Raw genomic sequence first — 14,353 nt, forward strand, 5'->3', positions numbered from 1 at the left:
AGGCACTTTGAATAAAAGACTCATATCACAGGCACCTCACCTTAACATTTTGTAGCACGTCTCCTGGTTTTCCAACCTCTGAGGTGTCCACAGAGTTGACTACAGACTCTTAGAAGTTACTATAAATTATGACATAGTACCTTACGTGAACTCTGTCAGAAACAGCAGAGAAGCAGCTGTGTGATTCCCACCGAAGTTTCTCATGTGAGCCAAACCCATGTCGTCTGAGCTGCTTTCTACCATAACTGTCCTGGCACCACAGGAATGCCAAGAAGTAGCCAAAGAACCTGAAAGGTTGCGACTAACTGCCTTCTGTCTCCACTAAGCTCTGGGAGGCTGGGTTTAGAAACAGCTTTATGCTGATTCTTCAAGTTGTGTGCAGTTAAAGTGTTTTATAAACAAAAGTGGTGGATTCATACATTTATTCATTCTTCAGATTTCTTTTTTTCTTTTTTTTTTTTTTTTTGCGGTACGCGGGCCTCTCACTGTTGTGGCCTCTCCCATTGCGGAGCACAGGCTCCGGACGCGCAGGCTCAGCGGCCATGGCTCACGGGCCCAGCCGCTCCGTGGCACGTGGGATCCTCCCGGACCGGGGCACGAACCCGCGTCCCCTGCATCGGCAGGCGGACTCCCAACCACTGCGCCACCAGGGAAGCCTCCTTCTTCAGGTTTTTATTGAGTGCCCACCATGTGCTGGCACTTGGCTGGGAGCTGGGGATGCAGTGGCGAATAAGACAGAATATCTGACCTCAGAGAGCTTCCATTCGAATGAGGGAAATAGTTAACAAGTCAACAGATAATAGACAAGACAACTGCACAGCTGAATGCAATGAGGTGGAGGGCCACTAAGGCAGCCACTGTGGACTGAGCGGTCAGGGAGCGCCTCTCTGAAGAGAGCACTAGAGCAAGAATCTGAAAGATGAGAATGAGCTGGTCCCATGAAGTACTGGGGATGGGACATTTCAGGGAGAGGGAAAAGCAAATGCAAGGGCCTGGAAGCAGGTAAGGGCTTGTTTGTGTTTTGGAGAAACAGAAAGGAGGAATTGTGCTTCCCTCTTCTCCCTTCTCCACCATGTCTCCGCCTCAGTTGGTGCAATGGCCGTGTAAGAAAACGTAGGACCAAATCAAGCAAAGTTAATCAAAATGTGGCAGACAAAACTATCACTTTTTTGTAGTGAGAAATGCAACTTACTATTCAAAATAGTATTTCTTCACATCTTTGACACTTGTGCCATCAACATCAGTATTCATGAGAAGGGTGATCATTTCTTGATTAAAAATCTAATACCTAAATGTGGTTCTAATATATTAGTGGATGTCTATGGGAGCCATTTTCCATTAACTGGTACTGAATAAATCTGTATGTGATTGTGACTCAGTAATTATCTACAATGAAATCATGTGCTATGAATGCTTAAATTTGAAGCTGGGTAAAAAGCATAAAAATTATAGGGTTTTTTTTAGTCTTACAAAGCATTAGGATCACTTTACAGAAATTTTCTTAATATAAACATTTTTTTTCCAAAGTATATTTTTGTTGTCTTCCTGCTTCCATAATTATTCTGTACTTTGTTAGTGAAAGGAATGTCTGCCTTATCACTTCTGTTAAACATCTATGTTATTTTACTTTATTTTTGGCATACAAAATGCCCTTGATTCCACAAATATTTATTGAGCATCACTCTCTGCCCAGCCCTGGGCTAGGTGTTGGGAATACCAAGACAAACAGGACAAAATGTTTATCCTCTTGGACATATCATTTTGTGCCTCTCAGGGCAAGCCTTCTAATTACAAAGAGACAGTTTAACATTTGCTACTCCCTAAAACCCTTCAGTATTACAGAACTAGCTCCTACAGCAGTTTATCCCCAACCTTACATGGTACACAGAGAAATACGATTTTACCACCTAGTCTCAGAGACAAAAAATGAAAAGTAAAATGCAAACAAATTCCTGCCGAAACAAAAATTTCTCTCAAACCCAGTCTGCAAAGTGATAGGCCCTGACGTGGATGCTGGCGGCCAGCACAACAGAAGTCAAGGGTTATTTCAGATGCATGGGAGGGACAAAATGCAGATGGCTTTGCCCACTCCGTACATATACTAAGCACTCATACTGTGAGTGCGTGTGTGTGTGTGTGTGTGTGTGTGTGTGTGTGTGTGTGTGTGTGTAATGGATTAGACAGCTCTACTGAAAAGAAGTTGCAGGTGTTGACTAGAGCATTAGAGTTTAATGCTCTCAGCCTTAAAGGCATGGTCTGCAACCTAATTTCTGGAACTCTTACATCTCAAGAGATGCAAAAACTAGGCTGCTGAGAGGACTGAACTGCATGACCCATCCCACTTGGGCCCCTGTGGTCAGAAGCTGATCAAGAGCTTCATTATCTATTGGCAGGTATGGCTGACAGAGGAGCACCCGTTAGCTAGGTTAGCTGGCAGGAGGCTGGGATCTTTGACTCTGGCTTTGTGTGTGTGTGTGTGTGTGTGTTGCTCAATAAAATTCTACCTCTGCTAGGCCTGCTGCCAAGAAAAATAATAATAAAAAAAAGCAGGCTGAGGAAAATTGCATGTTTGAATGTAAGTATACTGAATAATACTTCTTTGTCTTAAAGATGTTGGGCTATTGCTGTTCATTTTTGCTTGAGGAAATTTCTTGTTTTAGAGGGTTCAGTGTTAAGAGGCAGTATGAGAAAATCCAGAATGTGCAATTAAGTAACTCACAAAGCCAGTCAGCAAGAGACAAAATAAACTAGTTTCAAAAGTGTTTTTTACTCAACAGTAAAGTTTGGCCAAACTTTATTATTACAATCAAATGCTCAGTGGTTGCTAGATGGGTAATTTCTATAATTATAGTCCGAAATGGGAAACCTCTCATTGTGGGAGAATCATGAAATCATGGTGAAAGAAAACTGTAGATATTGTAGAGTGAGAGGTGGGATAGTTCTTGATAAAACCTAAAAAAAACTTTAAGGTTATGAACCTTAAAATATTACATTGAGTGAAAGAAGCTGGCACAAAGAAGTACAGTCATCCCTTGATATCTGAGGGGGGATTGGGTCCAAGACCAGCCCTGGGTACCAAAATCTGTGGATTTTCAAAGTCTCATAGTTGGTCCTCCATCCACAGATTCCACATCTGCAGATTCAGTCAACCACAGATCATAAAAATAGTACTGTATGTTATCTGTGGTTCATTGAATCGGCCAATGTACAACCTGTGGATACCAGGTGACTGTACATACTATACGATTTCAGTTATATGAAGTTCAAGAACAGACAAAATTTATCACTGTTGATAAAAATCAAAGAACTGACTAGAAATGGACATGATGGAACTTTCTGGGATGATGGAAATGCTCTATATCTTGTTCTGGGTGGTGGTTACACGTTAGATCCATGCATTTTAATGCCTATAAATTATGCCTCAGTTCAAAATGAATAAAACTGAACACTTCAGATTTATGCACTTTAATGTATGTAAGTTATACCTCAATTAAAAAATGAATAAAATTATACACACACAAAGATATCTGTTAAATAGTCTCAAACGTTGTTTTTCCTGAATTGATCCTTATGCAAACATATTGATCACTTCTGTTTTAAATAGTTCTTTCTTTTACCTGTTTGCCAAATGACAATTTTATTAAATAAGGATTAAACCTGCATAGTCTCACAGATTTTTCTAATTGTAACTAGTATTGGTGAACTGTGGTTTACATTCTAGGCCCTATTGACTGTTCCTTGTTTAGACAAGATATATTTTAAAACTCTCTAAGGGTTAGTTATTTCTTCTGTACAATAAAGATGATTAAACTTTCCTAAAGACTGTGTAGAAGCAAAAAGATAAGGTACATTATAGTCCTGCTAGTTCAAATGTCATTTCAGATTGTTGGCCTCAGCATCTCTCAAAATTTCTGGCCCCACCCTGGACCTACTAAATCAGAATCTTTGTTTTAACAGAATGCCAAGGTAATTTGTATGCATACGAAAGTTTTAGAGGCACTGTCTTAAAATACATCGTAAATTATAACATGAGATACAGTATTAGAAATTGTCATCAATGCAGTTTCTACGGTGGAAACATGGCTCAGTGTTTAGCATGTACGTTTCTCCTGTTTTTGCCAGTCTGTTGGGCTGAAACCACTCTGCCGCCATTGTGGTAACATCTTTATGAACTGCGGCCGCCACGAGTTGCTGGTGGAGGCACCTCATAAGTCAGTGTAGGATGCTCTTCTAGGACCGGCCAACGAACTACATTTCCAGCTTCCCAGTATACGATTTCGTGTGGAATCAGTGTGGCCTAAGAGCTATGGGAACGTATACATGCTGTCAGAACACTGACAATTCCTTCAAACTCCAAAAGCAATGAGAGATGTCCACCCTGGAATTTGATTTTCTTCCCCACAAATCTGTTTCTAGCCAAGCTCAGTAAAAGGTGCTGCCCTCCACGCCATCAGTGAAGCCGGAGAGCTTCAGGTCCTCTGACGCCCACCTCTACCCGGTCCATCAGCACGTCCCATCAAGCCCGTCTCCAAATTTCCCTTCAGTCTTCCTGGCTCCCTCCATTTTCACCACCAGCACCACCACCATCTCTTACTTGAACTACTGCCTCCTAGTGGCTCTCCGCTTCCACTGCATACCCTTTCACCATTCAGCACAGCTCAGAGAAAACGTCACATCACTCCCCAGGCGAAACCCTCCCACGTGTTCCTGTTATGTGTAGACTAAGTGTCATACCTCACACGTGCTCCTGGAAGGCCCCACAAGGTCTTGGCAGAATTGGTTCCCGTGTGTCTCAGCGGCTGCCGCTGCTCCTCTTGTTGCTCACTCAGCGTCAGCTTCTTCTACCTCAGGTCCTCAAGTTAGCTTGCCCCGTGCCTGTGTACCTTGCACATGCTTCTCCCTTGCTGAGATCCGTCTCCTTTGAATTCATAGCTCATTTTGGTCCTTCTCATGTCAGTTAATCCCCCACTTCTGTGAGTGCTCTACCTAAAGTAGCCCCCTCTGTCAGCCTGTGTCTCAGCCCTTTGTTTCTTTCCTGCACGGCGCTTTACACAAGTCGTAGCCATTCTGCATATTTGTCTGGTTTTGTTTTATCTCCTCCTTGGGAATAGTAGGGCTCATGTCTATGTCGTCCCCTATACTATTGTGTCCCCTGGTGTCCCTCAGTGCCAGTTACATGGCAGGTGCTTAATAGATACTGGTTACGACTAACTGACTTACTACCTGAATGAATAAATGAATGAATGAATGAGTGAATGGATTTATGACCTTATCGCTAAATGGCTGCTTAATTATGTGATGTTGTCTGGAATTTATCTGCAAACAAAGTAAAAAAAAAAAAATGCCCACCTCTTAATTCTAAGCTCATCCACACCAGCTTGCTGAATGCATTGTTAAAATTCTCAAAAAGCACTTAAAAAAAAAAGAAAGAAAAGCAGAATTCATTTTTGCAGAGCTTTTTTGCTTTGTATCCCTGATCCTCCCATGACCTCATCTTGCTTTCGGAAGGGGCGGTTCCCTTGCAGTAGTTTCATCAATCTTTTGTCCCTGGCCCCCTGCTGTTGGTGACCTCAGGAAAAGCAAGCACGACATCACCTTTAATTAACAGGAGAGGAGCCTGCCTGATATACACAGCACCTTAGAAACAAGAAACAGAAAAATGTAAGGCAGGACCAGGTTCATGGGAAGGAACTAGGAAATGAAAAAGAATAATTATCCTGTTTTAACATAATGTTGTTAATCTGTATTGCCCATTATCATCTAGAGAGTCTCGCCTATTGAAGTATGTGAGCTGTGGAGTTCCTCTTTGCTTCAGCAGTGTAGCTAATGTTAGGGACTGGCTCCCCATCCATCATAATAATTAGTATGTCATAATTTTCTGCCCTTCTTGACTCTGCAGTAAAGAGATAGAAGAGGCATTTAAAGTTACTCAGGAATTGTTCACTAAATCTCCTCCCGGTTCTTTATGGGGATGGGTAGCTGTATTTCTGCCCTATTTATTTTATGTTTGGCCTGTGATAATGAAGTATATTTCATCTGGAAGCATATAGCTTTAATTTTCATGTTCTACGTGGAAACATCTCACGGTGTCATTTTGTTTTAGCTGTACGGTATATAAAGAGAGCCCACGCTTCTTTCTGAACTCACCCATCACCCACCAGAGTTAATTCTAGTTTCAAAACCAACATTATGGTTTTATGAGCTGACTACATAATAACACGTACTGGTTCTACAGTCCTTTAGAGTCTACAAAGTGCTCTCCTTGTTTTACCCCTTAATTCTCGCAACTGCCCGGGGATGTAGGAAAGGCAGGGATTATCCACATGCTCCTTTTTACTGAATGAGGAGCAGAAAGGTCAACTGACTTGACTAAGAGGCAGGACTCGAATCCAGGTTCTCTAATTATAAATTATGGGTCTTCTCTATTACTCTGGCAATATCTCCTTCTGCTCCGGAGTATGCTTCTGCTGAAATGGAGAAGGAAATTTTCATTTATGCTTTCTTTCCCTCAGCATTGTGAACAGGATAAGCTTTCCCTCTTCTGGTAGATAAAGGGAAAGGATGTTTGTATAAAAATGTAGAGCTGGGCTTCCCTGGTGGCACAGTGGTTGAGAGTCCGCCTGCCGATGCAGGGGACACGGGTTCGTGGCCCGGTCCGGGAAGATCCCACATGCCGCGGAGCGGCTGGGCCCGTGAGCCATGGCCGCTGAGCCTGCGCGTCCGGAGCCTGTGCTCCGCAACGGGAGAGGCCACAACAGTGAGAGGCCCGCGTACCACAAAGAAAAAAAAAAAATTGTAGAGCTTAAAAGGGATTTTTGGCCTGCGGCAGGGGTTCTCAAAGTGTGGTCTCCAGACCAGCAGCCTCAGCAGCTCCAGGAATCTTGTTAAAAGTGTATATTTTCAATCCCCATCCTAGACCTACTGGTCAGAAACTCTGGGGTGAGGCTCAGCAGTCTGCTGAAAGAAGCCCTCCAGGTGATGCTGATATAGGCTAAAGTTTCAGAACTGCAGTCTAGGGAAAAGATGGGGAAACACAGGAAGGATAGAGAAGAGAGAAATGACATCGTGTCCTACGGGGAGGAAAACCCTCTTAGGTTCAATATCAGGGCTATGTAAATTCAACTGACAAAAGTAGATGAACAGGATAAAATTTATATAATTTGTATTTGATGTTAACATTTTGTGTGTATATGTAAGGGTCTCATAGAAAAAGACAAAACCCAGAGAAACAGTTGGGCCTAAGAGCTTATACTATTTTAACAAAGAGCCATAAATTTGTGGAGAGGTGACAAGACGAAGGAAAAGAGTTTGGGCTTCTAGGGACAGTAAGTTGTGGGAAAGTAAATATATGGGAGAAACTAATGGAAGGTAAGATTTCAGTAATATTTGTTTATGCAGAATCAAGTAAATGCTGCCTCCAGTAATAAAAGTTGTCTCCTCTTCCTGGTGTGGGAGAGGGGAGTGGACTCACCTTCACAAAAGGACATTTATACCCAGCTTTTAGACAGAAAGAGGGAGGGCAGAGAGCTTTTCTTGCATCTGCTGTTTCTCAATCACTTTCAGTTCAAAATAACTCTTATGCCAAAGTGGCATATCTGGAGATGGCATATTCTGACCCCGTTCCATACCAAGGGCACAGAGTCTAGAGCCAGACTGCTGGGTTTATATTGCAGTCTTCCTTCATTCATAAAGTATTTACTGAACATTTACTATGTGCCAGGCACTGTGCAGAAGCTTGGGATATAGCAGGGGAAAAAAACCAAAGATCTCTGTCCTCATGGACCAGACGTTCTGCCTTACTCCAGTTGACTGAGTGCTCTAAGGCACAAGGTACTTCCCCTCTCTGTCCCCTGATTCCTGGCCTGTCAAGGGAGAATACCAATTGTGCCTAACTCACAGGGACTTTGTAAGGATGACACATGAGGCACCCAGTGCCCAGCACACACTTAGAACACTGTATGTGCTCGCCTCCTCCTTGATGAGCACAATCTCAGCTGCTCAGTGCTATCAACAAGCTGGCAGTCACACTTCTTGCCAGCTGTCCCAAACTATGATCATAACTCCTAAAGAAATATACCATTTCCTAGAGGTACCAGACTGACACAGATATCACAAAGATGCTTAAAGTGGATGCTCAAAATATTCAACTTATAAATTTCCCGACAATAGATTTCACAAAGAGATGATAGGTGCCTCTTTGTGAGACAGTCAGATTTTGTCATAATTTCTAGTATCACTATGGCAGTATTGGCCCAAATCCTCTGGGAATAAATGTGTTCCTGACACTGCTTCTGAGTCCTCTAACCTGACATTAGTCCAGGGCTCAAAGATGAGGAACTTACAGGATGATTTCAAGCAGCACAGGGATTAATTCAAGATGACCTATATTTAAAGGTCTGGCTGCTCCAGGAGGGCAGAGATGGAGTGAAGAGATGAGCCTTCCTTGGGTTAACTTCAGGTCTGCTCTTCCCCAAATAGAAAATGGTTTGTGCTGTATCCAAAGCCTGGCTCAAACCTCAGCTCCTCTAAGACATGCTCGCATGTCGTATCAGCCTGTGTGAAATTCTCCTGACAGGGGTTTGGTGCCCCTCCCCACCTCCTTTAGCCTTCCCCCCGCAAAGGAGCAGACAAACACAGCTAGCTAGCTATGGGGGAAACAAAGTACTGCATCGCTGTATTTAATGCAGTTCCTTGAAAATCCCTCCCCCCTCAGGACAAGACTGCAGTGAAAGCTGTATTGAAAAGACAGTATAGGCAAAAATCTAATTAGACCACATATGCCCACTTCCCCAGATAGAAGTATTGAGAATGGTTTTTATTGTGTGGCATGTTTATTGCACGGTATGTTTGTTGGATATGTTGAAGAGAGAGCCAGACAGACACAGAGAGTGAGTGGGTATTTGGACCTCAGAGCAAGAGAGAACAAGAAGGGAGGAAGAAAGGGAGAGAGGGATGAGGAAGGAAAGAAGGTAGAAAGGGAAGGAGGAAGGGAAGACTGGGGGGAAGGAAGGAGAATAGGAAAGGAGGGATGGAAGGAGGGAAAAAGGAAGGAAAAGAGCGAGAAAGAGAAGGAGGAAGGGAAGTATAAAGGAGAGGAAGGAGGCAGGAAGGAAGGGAGGCAGGGGAGATGACCTGGACCTGCAGAGCCAACTCCAAGTCCACATACCCAACCTGCTGCCTGATGGAGAAGGGAAGACAGACCTCCCCAACCCACTGTCTGTCAGTGGGCATGGCTGGCCCCACCTGCTTCTGTGTAGAGCAGGAGGTGGCAGAAGGGTGCATCTTGTGTGAGGACCCCTTTGATTCAGTGTTCCTACCACCTCTGTAATGCAGCCTGATGATTGAAGATCCTCTCCCCATCCTCTGTCCTCTCCTCCCCATGGGACCTTTGCCTCTACCATGGGGACTCAGCCATGTGGACCTTGTGATCCACATACACCTGCACACCTGTATCTTCCCCTAGACTTTGGGATCTTGGACGCTAGGGGCCACCTCTTAGGCACCATTTAATTTCCTACAATGCCTAGTGCTTTACACTTAGTAGGGATCATGATGTTTATTTAATGTAGTGAAATTGTTTACTGGGCCCTGTCCTATTTCTCGGAGAAATATAGACCAACTGGGGTACAGTTTTTCTAGTGTACTCTAGTGATTATAAGGGACAAAACAATTCTTCCTTTTAATCCTTTCTTAATGATGAAACATTACTGAGCTAAAATTTAGTGGAACATTTTATGTTGTTTTGTTTTTTCTCCTCCTGCCAGCACTGCCCCATTCCAACAAGAATAAAGCTCTGAAGGAACCCCTCGTATTTCAGATCTAAATTTAAAGAAGTCTGACTCGATTGCTCAGTTAATTAAATTTGCAGTAGTCTCTTAAGAGATACTTACGGACTTATCTCACACTTTTCCATTTTTCCTTTTCTTCCAGTTGAGAAGTAGCAAATATGAAGTGACAACCACGTTACTGTACATGGAGTTATTTACAGGCCAAGATGATTGGTTTCCTGATAATCATTTCATAAGGTAATTTTCTTGGGATGCAGGCACTGGCCCGTTTGGTTTATTCTGTCCACGTGTTGCATTGTTTGTTGCCTCAGTCTCACAAGACACCCCAGGTAGAACCACGGCCCATTTGAGTTTGGCAGATACACTTATTGAAATTTGGAGTTTCCTTTGTGGCTTGTGGCTAAAAGCCAAAGATTTGGACATGTGGCTTACCACTCAAACATCTTAAAAGTAGAAGCCACAGCATAAGATGAGGCCATCAAAATTTCCATTGCCTGAAAACCAAAGGATATATAGACTCCCAATTCCAGGACAAGCTTTTATTCAGCTGTGAAATATTCAAGCCAATTTCTCCAATAATGATACTGAACACTATGTAGCATTTAAAAAAATCACAGCCTATTTTTCACATCCATAGCTTCTAGTATCTCTGTGAGTGTGGCACAGGAGCTTTGATAAAATCTTTATTGCTTTCTCCTATAGAATCCTCACAATACCTTATGAGACCGGTTGTTCTTATCTCCATGTTATAAATGTAGAAACTGAGGTTTAGGAAGAGTAAATGCTGTCCCCCAGGTCATACAGCTGGCAAATGGCAGGGCCTAGTTTCAAATGTAGATCCTGCAGTTACTCAAGCCATAGTATTTCTACTACCCTGTTTTTATTGTATAAACAAAGAGAATCTGAGATGACATGACAGTGTTGGACATGATAGATAATGAAAAGCAGTGCATAGGCCACAAATTAGAGTTTGACATTGAGATATGTAAACCAGTAGATTTTCAGACTCAGCTTCTTTGTAAAGACATTTAATATGGATTTCAAACATCCAAGAAAAATTTAGAGAACAAAGACAGCCCTTGCCCTACTATGTATCAAAACATTATAGAACTATAGCAATTGGAACAGTATGGCATTGACAAATGGATCAAGACAGAGAACCTGGAAATATACTCATAAATAAAAGGAAACTTTGCATATGAGAAAGTTGGCATTTGAAACGAATGGGCAAGAGATGAGCTGATCGTTCAGCAAGTGGTATGGGGATACTGACTGACAAAAAAATGTTTCTATCTCATGTTATTTGCAGAAATGCTGGCTTAAAAGTCTAAAAAATTTTTAAAATGATGTACTAGAAATCACACTGTCACCCAGGGCATTTCCATGAGTACTTGAGTTTGAGTTGTAAAATCGAGAATGTATTTGCCCATAGATCGACTTTTCGTACACAACCATATTAAGACCCTGTGATTTGTATCTGAGTGGGTGCTGCCAACTACACATGTAATACCCTGTTACTGGCATATCATCCATTTGCTACCTGGCCCCTTTGGTAACCAGAGACTTGTACTTTGGTGATAGCTGGCTGGATTTGGGGTACAAGACTTTGCTGTGGAAGAAAGCAAAGCTAGGTTCCCCTGACTCCCCACCCATACCACCCAAGATGAGGATAGATGGCCCTACTATGTGTTCCCATGGCAACTGGTATTTCTTGTGTCAGTTGTTATTGCTGTTGACTGTTCTGTGGCTCCTGCTGGACGGTAACTTTCAAAGATTAAGGGTCCTGTCTGCTTTGCTCGCCTCTGGTTTATCCCAATGTCTGGCCCATCCAGATGCTCAACGATGCTGGTGAAATGTATAAATAAGCACACTGTTGGCCCCATGAATAGGGATAACAGAGGTTGGTAGGGAAAAACGTAAAGGTATGTAATAACAAGATCGGCAGGCTTTTATGAGCATTCTGGGCCAAATGGGAGATGTGTGTGTCTGTGGTTTCTGAGAGGGTCCAGACAAATTAGGAGAAAGCATGGGAATGTACCATCCCAGGTCAGGATGGTGGCCTGTGCATATGTGGAAAACAACATAACACGATAGCTACCCCATTCAGAATCCTTATATCATGCCAGGCACTGTGTTAAGCACTTTATGTGCATTATTGCATTTACTTTCCATAGCAGCTTTAAGGGATGGTTGATACCATTATCATAATTTTCCACATAAGCAAATTGAGTTTCAGAAAGAGTAAATAACTTTTACAAATTCGCTCAGCTAGTAAGTGGCAGACTCAAACTCAAGTTTGACTCCTAACTGCATCCCAGCAGAGTGAACTGAGTCTAATGAAAGGGATGCTATTTAGGAATAATAATAATATTTTGCATCCCCAGCTCAACATCCTGGCTTTTCAGTCTTCTCCTACCCACTTCATTAAGGCAGCCAACAAGAACAACTCAAAGAAAAACAACCCTAACAAAGCAAACCCAGCCCTTGGAGACCTTAGACCTCCCAGTGAGTGAGAAGTGCTTTCTGCTGCTCTTGTCCCAGAGCCCTACCTGGTGGTCAGTACTTCAGGTTGCAAAGGGATGCCCCTAAGACAGATGATGTTCTCTCCAGCTCCCTAGTATCTGCACTGCATCTCACACTGGCATGCACTTTACATGAGAGCTCAAAAGTCGCAAGCTCTGGACACCTACAAAGAGCTCACCTGGTTCAGGTGAAATGCTTAAGCAGCCTACAGCTACCTGCTCAGTCTTTTGCACTGGACCACACTTTAGTCTTATTAACTGAAAATTAGTAGTGGCTGTTAACCAACTGGACCACTGCAGTTGATGGTCTACAATTTTAATTCACCATGACTGATTGCCTTATTCTACAGGAAGTTAGTAGTATTAACCTGAGCAATACTTACTCGGCTTCAGCTAAATGTATATATGTTTCCTAACTGAATTATAGGGACCGGTCTTAATATTCTTTAGTTTCTTTTCCATGTTAGGATATAGTTGAAAGTTTGCAAAAAATACCAAAACTGAAAAAGTGGAACAATTTCCTTTATTTAAGTTGTCCATTTCCACCATTACTTATGATGAATAAACAAAAGGCAAAAATTTCCCAACCCTTTTAATAAATGTTATGATTTGAATAATGATTCTAAGATAAAAGTTTCAAGTTCCTAATTGGAGAAAGTGATAGAAAATCAATCAGCTGCATAAGAGAATGAAAATATACTACTTAAATTAGCTTTGTGTGGCCTGTGGGTATTTTAATCCTGGAAAACTAAAACTAATGAGACTAATTTTAAGAGAGAATACTACTTACGCAGGTGTTTCTAACTCACACAAATGGTTTTATGTGAAATAAAATGTACATGTGGTCACTAAATCCCAAAAATGACCACTCTGGAAGGAAAATAAAATTGGTGTAATAGATGCATTTGTTTATGTGACCTACACTCAAATAAGATAGCATTGACCTACTAAATACAAAAATAGTGATGTTAATTCCATTGTATGGTATTTTGGCACAGTCCATCTCTTATAGAAACATGTAGTTCATTTCCCTCAAGATAAAGCTCGTTGCCACTCCATGACCCCTCTTCAGAGGCCAGGTTCTTCGTCAAGGAATTTTGGGGGCAGAAGGGGCAGGGCCTCTCTCTTGTTCAAGAGCAAGTCTTGGGACTTCCCTGGTGGTCCAGTAGTTAAGAATCCATCTTGCAATGCAGGGGACACCAGTTCAATCCCTGGTCGGGGAACTAAGCTCCCACATGCCGCGGGGCAACTGAGCTCCCACATGCTGCGGGGCAACTTAGCCCACACACCACAACTAGAGAGCCCGCGAGCTGCAGCTTCAGAGCCCATGTGCCCTGGAGCCCACACACCGCAACTAGACAGAGAAGCCCGTGCACTGCAACGAAAGATCCTGTGTGCTGCAACTAAGACCCAAAGCAGCCAAAAATATAAATAAATATTAAAAAAAAAGAACCAGTCTCGCTTGGGTAAAAAGCAGGTTTTCCTTGAAAAGGAAAACCTGTCTAGACTGTAAAGGGAAAGATTGGGAAAAGAGAACATTTTTATTATGATAGTTACAATTGATATTTCAATAGATATGTGTGTATTTATTATAATGTGCAATAGGAAAAATATAATTAGTGTACCCATGATATTATATAATAGGTATTATTGTGAAGGATAAGGCTAAAATAAATTAGTTGATTTAGTTGAAGTATAGAAAAAGTAATAGTATGGGGATACATGGACATGATAAGAATTATGAAGATGGGAAATAAATTACTGAGATTTGGAAAATATTGAGGTCCAGAGGAAAGGATGGGTTCGTCTTGCTCTAGGTCAAACAGCAAGTGAGAAGCAGTGCTAGGATTGTTTATTCATGTCTTCCAACCCCCAGGATCTTCCTGGTCTTTCGACTACTGTGGGGACTTCTTCCTTCTTTGACTGGTCATATCCCCACTTCAGGTTTTTCTTCACCATGAAGAAAGTGTGAAGCTTTCTCATGTATGTCAATTGAAGAGTCTAACCTAGACAGTGAAGTGTTAAGATCTTCAACAGTGCATT

Source organism: Grampus griseus (genome assembly GCF_964374135.1).
Source record: "Grampus griseus genome assembly, chromosome: 10".
Taxonomy (NCBI): Eukaryota; Metazoa; Chordata; class Mammalia; order Artiodactyla; family Delphinidae; genus Grampus; species Grampus griseus.